At 37.5% G+C, this 15,509-nt stretch overlaps 1 protein-coding gene across 3 annotated transcripts in view; it reads right to left on the bottom strand.

Moving 5' to 3' along the window:
• Positions 1–15,509, bottom strand: part of DGKI (diacylglycerol kinase iota) — a 5,490,864-nt gene that overhangs the window by 2,170,436 nt on the left and 3,304,919 nt on the right. The gene's annotated exons all lie outside the window — the stretch shown is intronic.

Raw genomic sequence — 15,509 nt, forward strand, 5'->3', positions numbered from 1 at the left:
CATGTATTAGGTGTGAAAACATTTTACATACATACATTTAAGTAAATGTGGATGCACTTTACATGCACACTTTTAAAGTAAGAAGCTATTTACAATATTTACAAAGTTGAATTGTGTGATAAGTAGCTATAAGAGATGCAGAGAACTTAGATACACTCATAGGAAAATAGCTATGGAAGATTATAGAGAGCTTAGAACCTAAGAGAGAACCCCCTGGAGGGGAAATAGCTATGGGAGATTATAAAGAGCTTAGGAACCTGAGAGAGAATCCCCCGGGGGCATATACTTGGAATGATTAGGTGGGGTGAAGGTGGGATGGATTGAGCTCGAGAGTAGAGGATAAGGTTTGACTCTATATAGCATGCCAAGTTTTTGTCTAGCCTTAGCTACAATTTGACTGATGTTGAGCTTAAATGAATTGGTGCTCTTTAATAATTCCAAAGAGTTTAGTATGACTGACTTGTTCCAGAGTGGTCCTATTTGTTGAGAGTTTATTTGTTTGAGCAGCAGAACTGAGTGCCATACCTCTCAACCTCTTGGTATAAGAAATCTGGACAAAGCATGAAATAATGGGGGGACAAAGGCCCAAAAAAGGACAGATTTTAAATATTGCTCTTATAGACATAGAAAGTTGCTAGAATAATAGCATTTGTCTTAGTATGCATTTTCTGAAGGAAATGAAGTCTGAAACTCAAAGTGTTTATATCACATAGTCAAAGTCATATAACTTTGAACACGTAATGTTTAAAACATTATGTTCGAAGTTACAAAACTTCGACTATGGATAAAAAAAACACAACAGAAAAGAAAATAAACTGTTTTAAGCAGGGGGGCAAGCCCCCATGCAACCCACACCCCCGATACTTAAATATACCAACTCCGAGATCGCACCCCATTGAACAAAACGGAAACCTCCGCTTATGGAGATTTCCATTGAAATGGTCAAACTTTTACAAATTCGAACTTATGGTCTCGACCATATGAGGTTTGAACTTTTAAAAGTTCAACTATGTGATAGGAACCCAACTCAAATGTGTGGCATCATTTAGTTATTTCAATCTTCAGTGATTTGACAGAGAACCACAAATTTTATGAGGAAAAGGCCAAAAATATGAGGCATAAATCTGGACATTCTGTAAAAATCTGCACAATTGAGAAGTATGCTGAGTGCTGAAGAGTGGAAAAGACAATTGAATTCAATTTGTTAAGGTTAATTATTAATTACAATTTGGTGAACTAAGTCACTAGCTTGTTCAAAGCTATTTCAACTTGTATTTGTAACTGTTCAACAGAGCTGGCAGCACATATATAGATAAAGTAGCCATTGAACATTCTCTGTTCAACTTTCATCATGCTTTAATGAAAATATTAAAGACTAAGGCACTCAGGATGGATCCTTAAGAGATATCAAGAGCAGTGGAGTAAAGGCAGAATAGATTTACTTCAATTTAAGTGATTGTGACTTCCAAATGAGGTAGCTTTCAAAGCAGTTTAATGTTATTTAGACTGTCAAACTGGGCCATCTTGTTAATTAGTATTGTCTGTGATAGAGTGTCAAAAGCTTTAGAAAGGCCTGAGAAGAACGTTGGAAACACTGGTGGTTAGGGATTCAGTTGGGAATTTGTGCTGTTTACAAAGGACAGTAATACTGTATTAGTACTGTGACCAGGTCTAAAACCATACTGAGTTGGAGATAATTGTTTACAGCTAGGTAATTAAGGTGCTGTCTGTTAATTTGCTTATCTAGTATTTTTGACACAGGAGAGTAGAAAGCTATATGTCTAAAAATTGAGATGCTAAGGTCCTGTTCATCCTTTGTGGATTGAAATGAGTATGATTGTATCCATAACTGATCAATTTACTATTAGTTGATATTGAGTATGTTATACTGTACAGAGGCTTTAAAGTAATCACAGGGAAGTTGGGAAGTTAGTCGGGAACCACTGTGGTTGATTTTAGTATTACTGCAATTTTTTTTGTTATTTCTGGGGATTTGCTGCACAGTGAACTTTTCTTGATTCTGAACTGTATTGGTGCAGCAGTGATATAGTTGCTTGAATGTAATAAGAGTTCATTTTGTTGGCAATGTTATAGATTATTTCATTGGGTATAGTTTTTTTTGGCTAGTGTTTATTACTCTGTTTTTGCTTAACCAAAAGTATTTCAAGTTTTTAGAAGTAGGAGATTGTAGCTTGTAGCATTCAATTTTATTCTGTGTTCTAAACAAAGACTTTACTCTGCTTCAGAATGTTTGGAAGCTCTGCAGAGCTAATGGGGTCTGTTGTGATTTATAGATATTCTAGGCTTTGCCTATTTGGGTTATGATTTGCTTGATTCCAATAATCTAGCCACAGGGGAAGTGATATTTAGATCTTTTTCTAATGTAGCAGTGTCAGAGAATTTAGGAAATTTAGGAAGATTGTATTAAACTAGTTAACACAGTAGTTTGGTGGTGAAGATTTTAATGGGTGCAAGTTGCATTGTTGTAGCAGGACACTTAAATCTGCATCTGAGTATTTTTTTCAGATTTTGTCCAGATTTAGGTTATAATTCTAGATGATTTTCTAATAGTGAAAATTAGGTGGTCAGTAATTATATTTGGGAGAATCCCTTCCTTATGAATTTGAAGGTTACTAGAGGTTTATATTAAGTCTAGTATAATACATTACCTTGTCAGTTCTTGTCGGTTGCCTGATTGTTTAGTTGATCCCAAATACATTTATGGGTGAAAAGATGTATACTTTGGATATTTCTTGGTTGATAGTTTGCTCTAGTCAATATTAAACCACCTATAATAATACCATTAGTGCAGGCTATGTACAAGGACCCAATGAATCAAGTACAAACAGTGTTCAGCCTCACAGAGGGGTTCCCAGTGGCAGTGGGTGTACATCAGGGTTCAGCTCTGAGCCCACTGCTGTTCATACTGGTGATGGACTACATTAGCAAACAGGTTGGAGGGGAGGGATCAACAAAGCTGCTGTATGCAGATGATATGGCAAACCAGGCAGGCTCAACCCAGCCAAATTTCAGCATATGATAGGAGAATGGAATGCAAATCTGAAGGCACATGGATGAAACTAAGCACAGATAACATGGTGGTAATGGCAAATAAATTGGGGAAATCAGAAGAAGCTGAGAATAGAGATAGAAGGGAAGATAGTAGAACAGGTAAACAGCTTCAATTATCTGGGAAGGGTAGTTGAGGAGAAGGGTAGTCTGAATGAAGAGGTCAAAGCTACAATCAGAAGGGCTACAGCCAACTGGCACAGAGTGTCAGGTATAGTCTGTGACAGAAGAATGCCAAAGAAGCTGAAAAGCAAGGTGTACAAGACAGTGGTGTGACCAGTACTACTGTATGGTACAGAAACCTGGGCAGTAAAGGCAGAACAGTTGAAGAAGCTAGAGGTGATGGAAATGAAGTGCCTGAGAAAGATGGCAGGATGCACACTGTGGGACAGACGAAGAAATGAAGACATAAGAGCAGAAGCCAAAGTAGCTCCAATTGCAGAAAAGATCAAAGAGAACAGATTACAATGGGTTGGGCGCATGTGTAGAAAAGCAGAAGACAATCGGGTGAGGAAGATTTGGGACAGACAGGAAGAAGGTAAGAGGAAGTGAAGATGTCCAGCAAAGAGGCATGAGTGTTGAAGAAGGCAGGAGTGTGGCACTGAATCAAGAGAGTTGGTGACAGTTAACACAATACCCCAACCCCATGTAAAAAAATGGGAAAAAAGTGGGCTGATGATGATGATGATGAAGATGATGAATACCATATTTTAAAGGTGCAGTTGTTCTTGGCAATGTGTCTCTAAGGGTATCAAATTTAAATTGTTGCAGTGTGAAAAGAGAAGTTAGTTTATTGTAAGAGGCTTTTAATAATGGACTGTTACAGAACTATGGCATAGGTTTATCAAGGGGTATTACTTTGATATTATCTGAGTACAGAGTTATGATCCCTCCTGCACTTTTTGATTTACAGTCCATTTTAAGTAGACTGCAGCCTGGAAGAAATCTTAATCTAAACTTCTGTGATAGTTAAGCATTCCAGATTGCAGTAATCAAACCAGGAGTGAAGCTGCCCTAATTTATTACAAATTCTTCTGTTGATGCCAATCTATCTGTTCTCACATGCCTTGCTTCTAAATGAACTCTTTAAAACTGAAAATGGACAACCAGGGATTCATTCTAGTATTGCAGAAAGAAATATAGAACTGCCAACTCCTTTAACTACAAAAAGAGTAATGTGCAAGATAGCTAACCCTGCAGAAGGTTCCTGAGGCAAGTATCATCTACATGACTTTATTGCTTAATTTTTATTTTAATTTGTTTGTTAATCTGTTATGTGAAATTATCTTTTTTGGGTTCTTTTCAGTCATGAACTAGGTCATAAGGAGAATGATTGTCTGTGGGACCTGGGTATTTAAGCTCCTATGCAGAGGAGGAAAAATGTCCACAAATAAAATACCCTAGGGAAGCCAAGAACAAATGGATGACCCAGTGGGCTGCCTTAATAAAGATACAGGCTGCCTTAATAAAGGCACAGTGGGATGTATCTTTATTAAGGCAGCCCACCTGGTCATCCATATGTTCTTGGCTTCCCTAGGGTATTTTATTTGTAGGTCATAAGGAGAGGGATAAATGCAGTAATTAGGACTGGCCATAGGGATCCATGCGATATTGCAGAAGTAAACAGGATATATTACTGTGCAGCTAAATTAATAACTGCTAAAGTTCTACCACAAGAACACAGGGTAGTGAGGAAAAGAAAGGGAAGAAATTGAATACCATCACAGACGTATCGAATAGAGAAAACTATAAAGTGATTAAGACAAGAAGTGTCACTCTTAGAAGACTATAGAAGAGAGAATAGATCAACAAAAACACAAAGAAAGATAGATACGATTAAAGCAATGCACAGTATTGTACACAGTATTAGTAGTAACAGACCAGGATCTATCATGCAATATCGTAAATAACAAAATTTCAGCACAAGCAGAAAAAACTTAGAATATACACAGATAAATATAAAGGAAAAATACAAAATAAGCAATTTATTGATGACCCAAATAAGTTTTATAGGGAATTGGGAAATAAGGTAAAAGGAATTGAAAGACGACCAAAAAAAGAGGAGGAAGATACATCTTGGAGAAATATTTATGAAGATCCTGTGGAACATAATAAAGATGCTAAATGGATAAAAGAAGTAAAAGAAAGAATAAGAAGTTTAGAAGTACAGGATATAAATTGGGATGAAGTAACAGCCAGAGAGGTTGAAACAAAGTTAAGAAAAGCCTCTAATTGGAAAAGCCCAGGCCCAGATGCAGTTCCTAATTTTTGGTTAAAAGTATTAACATCTTTGCACAAGTATTTAGCCATGAGTAAGAACTATTTATATGCACACCCCGAACAGAAACAAACCTGGCTAACAACATGCAAAACAATGTTCCTACTTAAGAGTAAACCTGTAAGCTACTCTAAAAATTATAGACCAATGACTTGCCTTCTGATGATGTACAAACTATACATGGGAATTGATGCTGACAGGGTTTATAGTCATTTAGAAGAAAACTCAATTATGGCAGTAGTGTAAAGACTTCTCATCTTTTCTTTGTTGATGATTTAAAACTGTATAGCTCATCAGATAAGGAACTGAAAGCACAGCTGCAGATTGTCAAAACTTTTTCAGATGATATAAGTATGTCATTTGGTCTTGATAAGTGTGCAAAAGCAACCTTTAAAGCACGAAAACTGCAGCATCAGGAAAACATCAGTTTGGGACAAGAATGTGATATAAAAGAACTTGAGCAAGAGGGAGTGTATAAATATTTGGGAATTGATGAAGGATCAACAATAAAACATGAACAAATGTGAATAAAATGTAGTAATGAATACTTTAGTAGATGTAAATTAATCATGAAAACAACTTTGACATCTAGGAACAAAATCCAAGCTATAAACCAATTTGCTCTTCCTGTCTTAACTTACAGTTTTGGAGCAATTGACTGGCCCCAAAACATGTTGGATAGATTTGATAGGAAAACAAGAAGGATGCTCCATGCTCACCAAATCATTTATAAAAATCAGCGTATACCAAGATTATATATTCCCCATTCTGAAGGAGGGATGGGCCTTCTTGAAATTGATTACATGTATAGATCTGCAGTTCTGGGGCTCCACACATATCTGCTGACCTCACAAAACCAAATTGTTGTGAAAGTTTGAAAACATGAGAATAAATCTAAGATGAATTCTCTGCTTAATTTAGCAGAAGCATATCAGCATCAAGCAGGAATGGAAATCACACCAGAAGTAGATAAAAATCAGGCAGCAACTGAATGTGCCAAAAAACAAAAGAAAGAATATAAGGTGAAGGACCAGATGAGAAGGCAAGAAATGTGGAAAAAGCATAAATATAGTTGCAAGTATAGAAAACTTCTGGAAGAACCTCATGTTGATCAGGAATGAATGCAGCAATGGTTAAGGAGAGGCGAATTCAAACCAAGAGATGAAAGGTTAATATTGGCGTCCCAAGATAGTGGGCTGCACACACATTGATTTACAAAGTCCACTGAATATGTGGGAGAAACAGACAAATGTAGGTGTTGTAAAACCGAATTGGAAACAGTTGCACACGTCGTTGCTGGTTGCGATATACTAATGGCAGAAGAACTGTATACTGAAAGACATAATAATGTGGCAAGACTGATGCAGTGGGAAGTGTGAAAACATTATAGTATTGAAGTAGTTGAAAAACACTGGCAACATGAGCTACAAAGCATCACAAAAAAGGATGAAGTTTATATCACATGGGATCACCCATTACCAACAGTTCAAAAGATAGATACTAGAAAACCGGATATAGTGGTCCGAGAAAAGAAGACAAGAGTAGCATTGATCACTGAAATCACTACACCCAGTGATTATATTGTCTTGTGTAAAGAAAGACATAAAGTCAAAACATATCAGGATCTGCAGGCAGAAATGAGAGCAATGTGGAAGAAAGATACCCAGACAGTTCCAATAGTAGTAGGAGCAACCAATGCATGTAACCCTGCATGAATTGCAGAAGGAGTGGTTACTGGGCACATTGCAGGTGCTGCGGAGAGCACTTTTGGCTGACATCAAAGACTGAAACAATATTCATTTCATGAACTTTAATCATACTTTGATTTAGGAATGGGATCAATTCCTGTCATGGTATTAGAAACTCAAAAAATTTGGAGAAATTAGGGTTGCCACCTTCCTTCGTGGCTAAAACCAGAGTAAAGTCACGCCCCCTGCGCCACCAGTAACCCCGCCCACCCCCTCTCCCGCCTACATTCCGCCCATTTTGTGGTGTCGCGATGACATCACTCGGCGGGAATGCCCTCTTTTTTGTTCCTGCTGCCTGCTTTCGGCTGATTTACTATGCTTTTCTGTAAAAAAAGCATAGTAAATCAGCCGATTTACAAACTCCGATAGTCTGTTTCCTTTTTGAAACAGAATACCAGAGTTTGTACAGTGTTCTCCAGACTACTAGAGAACCAGTCTGATTTCCGGATAGTCCCGAAAAAAAACAGAGGGGTGGCAACCCTAGGAGAAATTGGAAGGATAAATGAAATATGAAGGAACTTTTTTTCAAGAGTTACCCACCTACTGGTATTTATTTTATTTTTATTTTTATGTATGTCTGTATTTATGTATGTATTTATGTATTTATTTATTTCAGTACACAGGGAAAACCTAGACAGAGAAGAAAAACATGCAGCTACCACTTAGATAAACACACACGCACACACGCACACACACACATGCACACACACACACTCACACACACAGAACTGTTGACTCCCATAAGTAATTTTTCCCCCTTAAAGGTATACGCCACTTCAAGAAGACAAATCTGAATTACACACACACTGGATGATAAATATTGTGGTCATACAAAGGAAATAATACAATTATTAATAATGTAATAATAAAAACTGTTTATAGCTTTTAAATAATTCCATTGCATGGTTCATTCCTTAATTTATTGCAGTAAAATGACAATGTGGAACTACAAATCTCACAACAACAGTGTCTTATATCATAAGGAAGTACATCTCTGAACTGAACTTAACAAATTGAACCCTCAACCACTTTACACTTGATCAAGATAGGAAGACCAAAAAGAGTCTGAAAAGAAGTGCCATGCCTCTGAATCCAAATTCTGTTTAGCTTCTAAGGACAGCAATTGTGAGCTTCAAATAATAAGGCTGATATTATAATCACTACCAGTGTGATTTCTAAGTATGCACCAGCGATGATGCCTTTGTCTTGGAGACTTCTCCCTTGTTTATGTTATGGAATAGGGAAGTTGGTGTATGTAAGCCGGGAGGGGGTGGAGGGGACTTGCTTCCCACATCAGCGGATGCAAGCGAGATTTCCCTCCAGAAAAAAAGCCTACATCTTAGCATTTGATTTCTTCCTTTTGTGTTTCAGGCATTAGTATGACACAACAGAGAGTTACTATTCAAGTTTTCGTAGCACAAGCTTGTTTTTTGTATATGTGAGTATTACAATTATGTCTCTTCTGATCGGGCGCCCATTCGAAGAGTGGAAGAACATCCTTGGTCCTAATCAGAGATGAGTTTAATACATTATTTTAGATGATTACAAGAAGAATTAGTAAAATCCTAGAAATAAAAATAACAACAACTATAAGCACTTATAGTTTTATCATCGTAAAACAAAATGGGAAAAACCTTGTTATTTCTATAATCTTTCACATGCCCAGTGTTTGTTTTTCTCAAGCATCCTGAACTTCACCAGAGAAGACAAAACTAAGGAAAGTCCAGTTTGTATTAATCCACAGTAGATGATAAGATTATGATACTATTCACTCCATGCATGGACATTTTATGTCCAGATTTCAGATTAGTCACTGGGGTTCTCTATGAAATAAAATGAACATGTAAATAATAGTGTGGCACAATGGCACAATGAACGTCCCGTAAATATTCCGTGTTACTGCCCCTTTCTTGTGGTACATTATACTGCCTGCAGATAATAATGCCGCAGATTTCTGCATACCAAAAAGCTTGGCTGCCTCCTTATCAATGGTCTTATGAAACACAGAACCATTCTGTGATGTATTTATTTATTTACGTTATTTTTATATACATTTTGTTAACCACTGGGCACATGTCTTAGTCACACAGTAAAGAACTAGTGCTCTAAGAATTTTAACTCTGTAGCCCTTTGCTACAGGAAACAGCTTGTTAATAGCTCAGAGTTGTAATCTGTCTGACCCTAAAGCTTCTTCGCTACTTTCTTTAATACAGAGGTTCATTTTTGTCAACATTCTTTGCAATCATCATGAGAAATTAATGGGTACAAGTGAATATTGACAGGAGAAATTAGATTCAGGTACAGAAAACATGTCATAAAACATCATAAAATCAAATGAGTTTTGCTAAGTTCTATGCTACAAATGTTAAACAGCTATTGATGAGGAATATAAGGATAAAAGCCATTCTTTAGAGAACATTGCATTTCAGTAGTAATTCATCCCTCTTGTTTGCTGTCTCTGAAGTTTTGCTATCCTTCTAACTTCTGTCTCTTCACTGTGTATGAAATACCATGGATTTGATTATTTTGAAGCAGATGTATTAGGAGACAAAGACACAGCTGTAAATTAAGGCCTTTGGTGTACGGCACGGCACATAACACTTGGCAGCCAGATACTATAATCATAATACTGCTAGCGACACAATAGCTAAAGTAAACTATCTTACGGCATCCATCCCTGCTGTGTCTGATCTTCACACAGCACTGTCTACAGTAAAATGATAGTGCAATCTTCGATGGCACACACACTGTGTGACATCCTTGCAGTCTAGCACTATCTATGTAAGCTGAAAAATAAATTAGCTGTCATTTCTTCTGCTGCTCCTTCACAGTTAATACATAGTGGTTGGTCTAAAGAAATAAATCATCTGTATAGTTGTAGGTGGTACATATAACAAAAGACAGCCAAAGCCTGAGGCAGGTGTGGGGACATGTAAAAGTAAAAGTGGCTCACGCCTCTTCTTAATAATAGTGTTGAGTGTCTGGAATTATTCTGCCAAAAGTAATCAGCATCTTTGATAATCTTAGGTTACATGTTCACTGTGAATCAGGCTGAACAACAACTGTAGATGCTGGTAGCAGAGCATGAACATTATGCTATGGCTAGCAAAAGTTAATTTCCTGTAAAGCGTAAGTGTCAGGATCACTGGCTGAGAGTCTGATTGTCTGATAATTGCACTGCAAGCAGAGAAAAAAAGCAGGCTCACACCACTGATGTTGTTAGACTTGTTTTGCAGCTTTGCTAACACTTTTATTGGAGAAATGCATTGCCTCTATAACCTTACATGGCACATTCATGAGATGGTGATCCAACAGACTCTTGCTTATGTTTTTACATTACAAGTGAAATTAATTACAGTTCACACCACTAATGCTATTATCACCAAGCTCCACTGCTTTCCATGAAAACAGAAATGAATTTAATCCATGTGTTGAGCTAGCGCATTGACTGTCTGACACACTCAGTCTAATGTTACTGCTGGAACTAGAAAAAATACAGTGTGATATGTACCACTGCTGCTGATATTTATAAAACTATATGAAAGCAATTAAGTAAGAAAATTAAACTTTATATTATACTTTTATTCTGATGGTAGACAGATTTGTTCCAAGATATTTTTTCATAATAATAATAATGATGTTTTGACAAGCTGGCTATATTATTTATCAGCTTATTTCAATCAGTTTCAATAATCTAATGAATGTGAGTTGTTTGTTTCCAGTAAACGTCATTGATTAGGGCCCAGAATGCACTGAGCAAGTGACAGCCTATGTTTTCCTCTGTCAGATATCTGAATCTAGTCAGTATTAATGAAAGGGCCTCAAAAGTGGCATAAGGCAATGACTTACAGAGATTTATGCATTCTATGAACTGGTTTTGAACAGTATTTTTCACTTGAAGCACAAATGTCACCTGTCTACTCTGATAAAAGCATAGCTTTAAGCTTGCCATAATACTGCAAAGTAAACATGTTACTGCACACACTCTAAGATGACCTCTGTGGATCAGTGCAAGGTTCCATGACTTGTTACTACATGTCACTGTGCATCTTTACATCACAACTGCTGCAAAAGTTTTAATACTGCTGCCAGTACCACAACTGTGCGAGCTAAAGGTTAAAGAGCTGTCCTTAAAATAATCCTGCATAGGAATATGGATGGTTGTATTCAGGCACAGATATATGTACAGGGTACAAAATACATGCTTTGGAAGATAAATATGTTTCTAACTACGCCAAAATTATATTACTCCAAAATCAAATTATTACTATAAAAGGATTCTTACATGCATAGCTTTTAGAAACAAAAGCAAAACCTGTTGTTTTTATGATCAATAAAAATAGCAGTTACATCTTACAGACGGTCATGTATCCCTCTGTTGTGGACTGCAGTGTAAATTTAGCCACAAGATGATTTTATATGTAAGGTATATGTAAACTCATCTCCCACAACACAAAATCGAAAAGAAAGATCTTTACATGTTTCTCATACTGGCAGCATAAAGTTTGGCTGCATTTGCTCAGAATTGCATTTGAATGGTAATCCATTAGGTGCAGGTGTATACCAGATAGTCAGGTGGACTGAATTAATAGAGAAAATCAGGGACTCTCCTAGACAGCACACCATTAACATGATTTAACTTGAAAGGGGAAGGGGCAGGCTGCAAGCAGAAGAAAAAAAGGATTAGTCATGATAATCTGTTCTTAGATGTTCAATTAGGTGGTATTCATAGCCCTTTCACAGAAACACATCAGGCAAATGATTGAGCTGTGAAGAAATGCAATTTAGCTGCGATTCAAAGACAGTATCTCTACTTAGGTGTAGCTGTTAGCACCAGTTTGTGCAAAGCATATGTAAATGATGGAATAATGTGAGGTCAATGAAGAATGTGTGAACAATCTGTGACTATCTTATGCAAATAAGGATCACTGCCCATATTTAACTGAATTATGGTAACTTTCTGATACACAAGTGTGTTTTGGGCAGATGGATTATAAAAGTGAATTTGAGCCATTCTATCCACTTTGCATTTCACAAAGATTCTTGATTTTGCTGCCATTATAACTGTGTCCCACTGTCATTTGCTCATTTAAGAACACCAAAACCGGGTGCACGATGTGATGCATTCTGGCTAAGGAGAAGAGAATATAGATAAATGATTACTCACTTCAACCTTGCTAAGCAAAAAATATTGGACAGGTTTAGAGTGGACAGAGATATGGCACAGGCTTTGCTAAGTTTACATGGCTCACAGGCATGAACTGGGAGAATGCTTGGACATCCCATACTTGGTGATACCTAGGTGAGTATAACTCATACTTTTCCTGTCAGAGGGAGCAGTTTTGAGACAAAATGGGGGCAGGTTGGTTATCTCACAAACCGGACAAAATGGGAGCAATATGGTTATCTCACAAACTGGGAACATGGGTCTGTCACTGGCTTCTGTCTCAAGGATACTTCAGCAGTTCATTGACATACTCACGGCACATTTGCATCACTATATATATTCTCCCATTGTCACCATAGCCCTGAACTGAGGTGTTTGGTGTGAAAGATTGCACCAATGTTGCTATAACAGCCCTTCCAGGACCATCGAGTGGTATTGGAACAGGAGGCATTAACATTCTATCAACTGCCAAGTAGTGTGTAATGCATGAGTTCATAGGTTTGTAAGTATTTACCTAAGCTATCCATCCAGGAGAACCATTAGAAGCCTAACGATACAGTCCCCTGAGATTTGTAGCCCTTATATTTTAAGTACAGATAACCCTGAGATGAGCAGAACATTTACATGTCTCCCATATCCATGAGGGACAAGGCAGATAAACCTGGAGGGAATTTGTGGTTACCGATTCATCCATCCATCCATCCATGTAATGTTTAAATAGTGTAAGGAAATTAATTGCTTTATGTGGAGAGGAACACAATTCCAAAGAAATGATATTCTCTAAGTTATATGTCTATCCCTGCAGCATCTTTCATTTATGTTGGAAAAAGATATTTAGGTCTCCTGGACTGGTGTTTATGCCTCCATTGCAAATGTGCTGCAGGTCTGACAGGATAAAATCTGATGATGTTCTTTAAGTGAGGCAGAAATTGTCATTCAGATGCCTGGCTTTGAGATGGTCCACATAGTTTTTGTTATGATTTACACCCTTGATTATCTTAGAAAGAAATTGTTCTAAGCATTCAAGTTGCATCAAATGCTTGGATAGGTACACACTGAAAGATGCAGTACACTCACTGATTGCCTGATAAGTGCAGTATAGAGTGGATTGATCACATTCCTGTACCGAGGTACCATACCCTTAGTAATAAAACTGTGCAATGCAAAAGCACTTTCTTACAAAATTGGAAACGTGATCGAAGGACAGTACATTGTCAACAAAGGTTCCTAGGTCCCTAACTACTGGATCGATTTTCTGGGGTGTATTGTCAGTGTGTCAGCTACATGGGTCTTCTTTCTTGCCTGATGCATATATTGGCTTTTAGTTTTAGTTCATGGTTTATATATATTGTACACTATTTTTTTTTTCTTCATGGATTAGATATGGTAGCAATATTTTATAACTACATCAGTGATATTGATTCAGGGTCACAGCTGTTGTAAAAGTTTGGTATTGTTGCCCTGTCACATGCATATTAGAATTACTTGCTGAGTAACTTTTCATTTGCTGCACTTTTGTTATACACTGCAGTCCAGTAAGAGTGTTTTGCTCTGTTGATGTCAATACTTTTGCTTCATTAACATGTTTATAACTCAGGATGTCTAGTGAAAATGTTAAGTCAGGATATATTCTTAAAATGCATTAGTTATATGTTGTACTACCTAGTACCACTGCAGCATCTTACCCTGAGAAATGTGAGCTGCTATTGATAACTGCCTATTTAGCCTTTGTTGACCAGATTAGTCTTACTACCATATTTCTCTGTAAATAAGACCTAATAAGAGAATAAGACCTAGCATGATTTTCCAAGGTGGTCATGATATAAGCCCTACCCCAAAAATAAGTCCCAGTCAAGATCGTCAACAGCACATGACGGACGTGTTGAATTATAAAATAATAATATTATTGATACCTGTTGACTGAGGTTATCATACTCTGCTCACCATTTTTGGACCATTCGGACACTCAACTTCTTCTCTTTGCAGAAAGTCATAAGATTCTTTCCCCCTGGAGTCCTCCACGATTCTTACTGTAACCCTAATCCTCACTCACATTTGACGTTTGAGATCCTTGGCCCATAAACACTGGCAAGTTTACTTTGATTGGTCAAAGTACAGACAATGCATATAAAACATGCGCACTTGATAACAAACAGGTGTGGTTGTGTCTTAACTGTAACCATTTTTGTTGCCACTCCTGTCTTGTAAGTCTTCAATTAACCCCCCAGACAAGATGAGAGGAAAAAGAAAGAGCTATTCCACTGAGTACAACAAAGGAATCATGGAGGTCTCCCAGAGAAAGAATCTGATGTCTTTCTGCAAAGAGAAGAAGTTGGATCTCCGAATGCTTTGAAAATGGTGAGCAGAGTACAATAACCTCAGTCAACAAGTGGATGAGGGAAATGCTAAGAAGTACAAGTGTGGATCAGGTCAGAAACCATTATTTCCTGAGCTGGAAAACATCATCTGTGAATGGATTGCTAGCAGGGGAACAAAGGCTTTGATTGTGCACAGGGCTGGTATTCAAGCATTTGCCCTTCCAATGACACCACAGTTAGAAATATCCCCAGAAGAATTCAAAGCATCACAACATTGGCTGGATGGCTTCCTTCAGTGATATGAACTGTCTCTAAGAAGATTGACAACACTGTTCAAGCTGTAAGATACTGAAGTTATTAAATGTGCACTTGCATTCAAGTCCTTTGTTGAAGGCATCGACTTTTCTAAATACCAACTCTCCAACATGATTGCTATGGATGAAACTGCAGTGTTTATGGGCCAAGGATCTCAAACAACAATTGATCAGTGGGGTGTCTCATCAATCTACTTTCCCTCCACTGGTTACAAAAGTGCACGTGTTACCTGTATTTTGGTAATTCATCTAGATGGAAAGAAAACCCCGCCTCTAATCATTAGTAAGGGCAAGAAAGATAAGATTAAATGTGTTTCAAGCATTTACATTATTGAAACCTAAAAAGCCTGGAGCACACAAGCAGTTATAAGGAAGTGGGTCAATGTAATGCTGCCACTTGTTTTGCAAGGTGGCAGAAGAGGTCTGCTAGTCTGGGATTCAGCCAGCACTCACCGCGCAAAAGACATGAAGACCTTCCATGCACAGAGAAGAATAGATCAAATAATTATTCCCACAGGAATGACTGCCTATCTCCAGACTCTTGATATTGCAATAAACAAGCCATTCAAGGACCATTTGCGCATGGAACTCAATGTCTACATTGAAAATAGAATG

This window comes from Protopterus annectens, chromosome 11.part0 (genome assembly GCF_019279795.1).
Source record: "Protopterus annectens isolate FY-2018-M chromosome 11.part0, PAN1.0, whole genome shotgun sequence".
Lineage (NCBI taxonomy): Eukaryota > Metazoa > Chordata > Ceratodontiformes > Protopteridae > Protopterus > Protopterus annectens.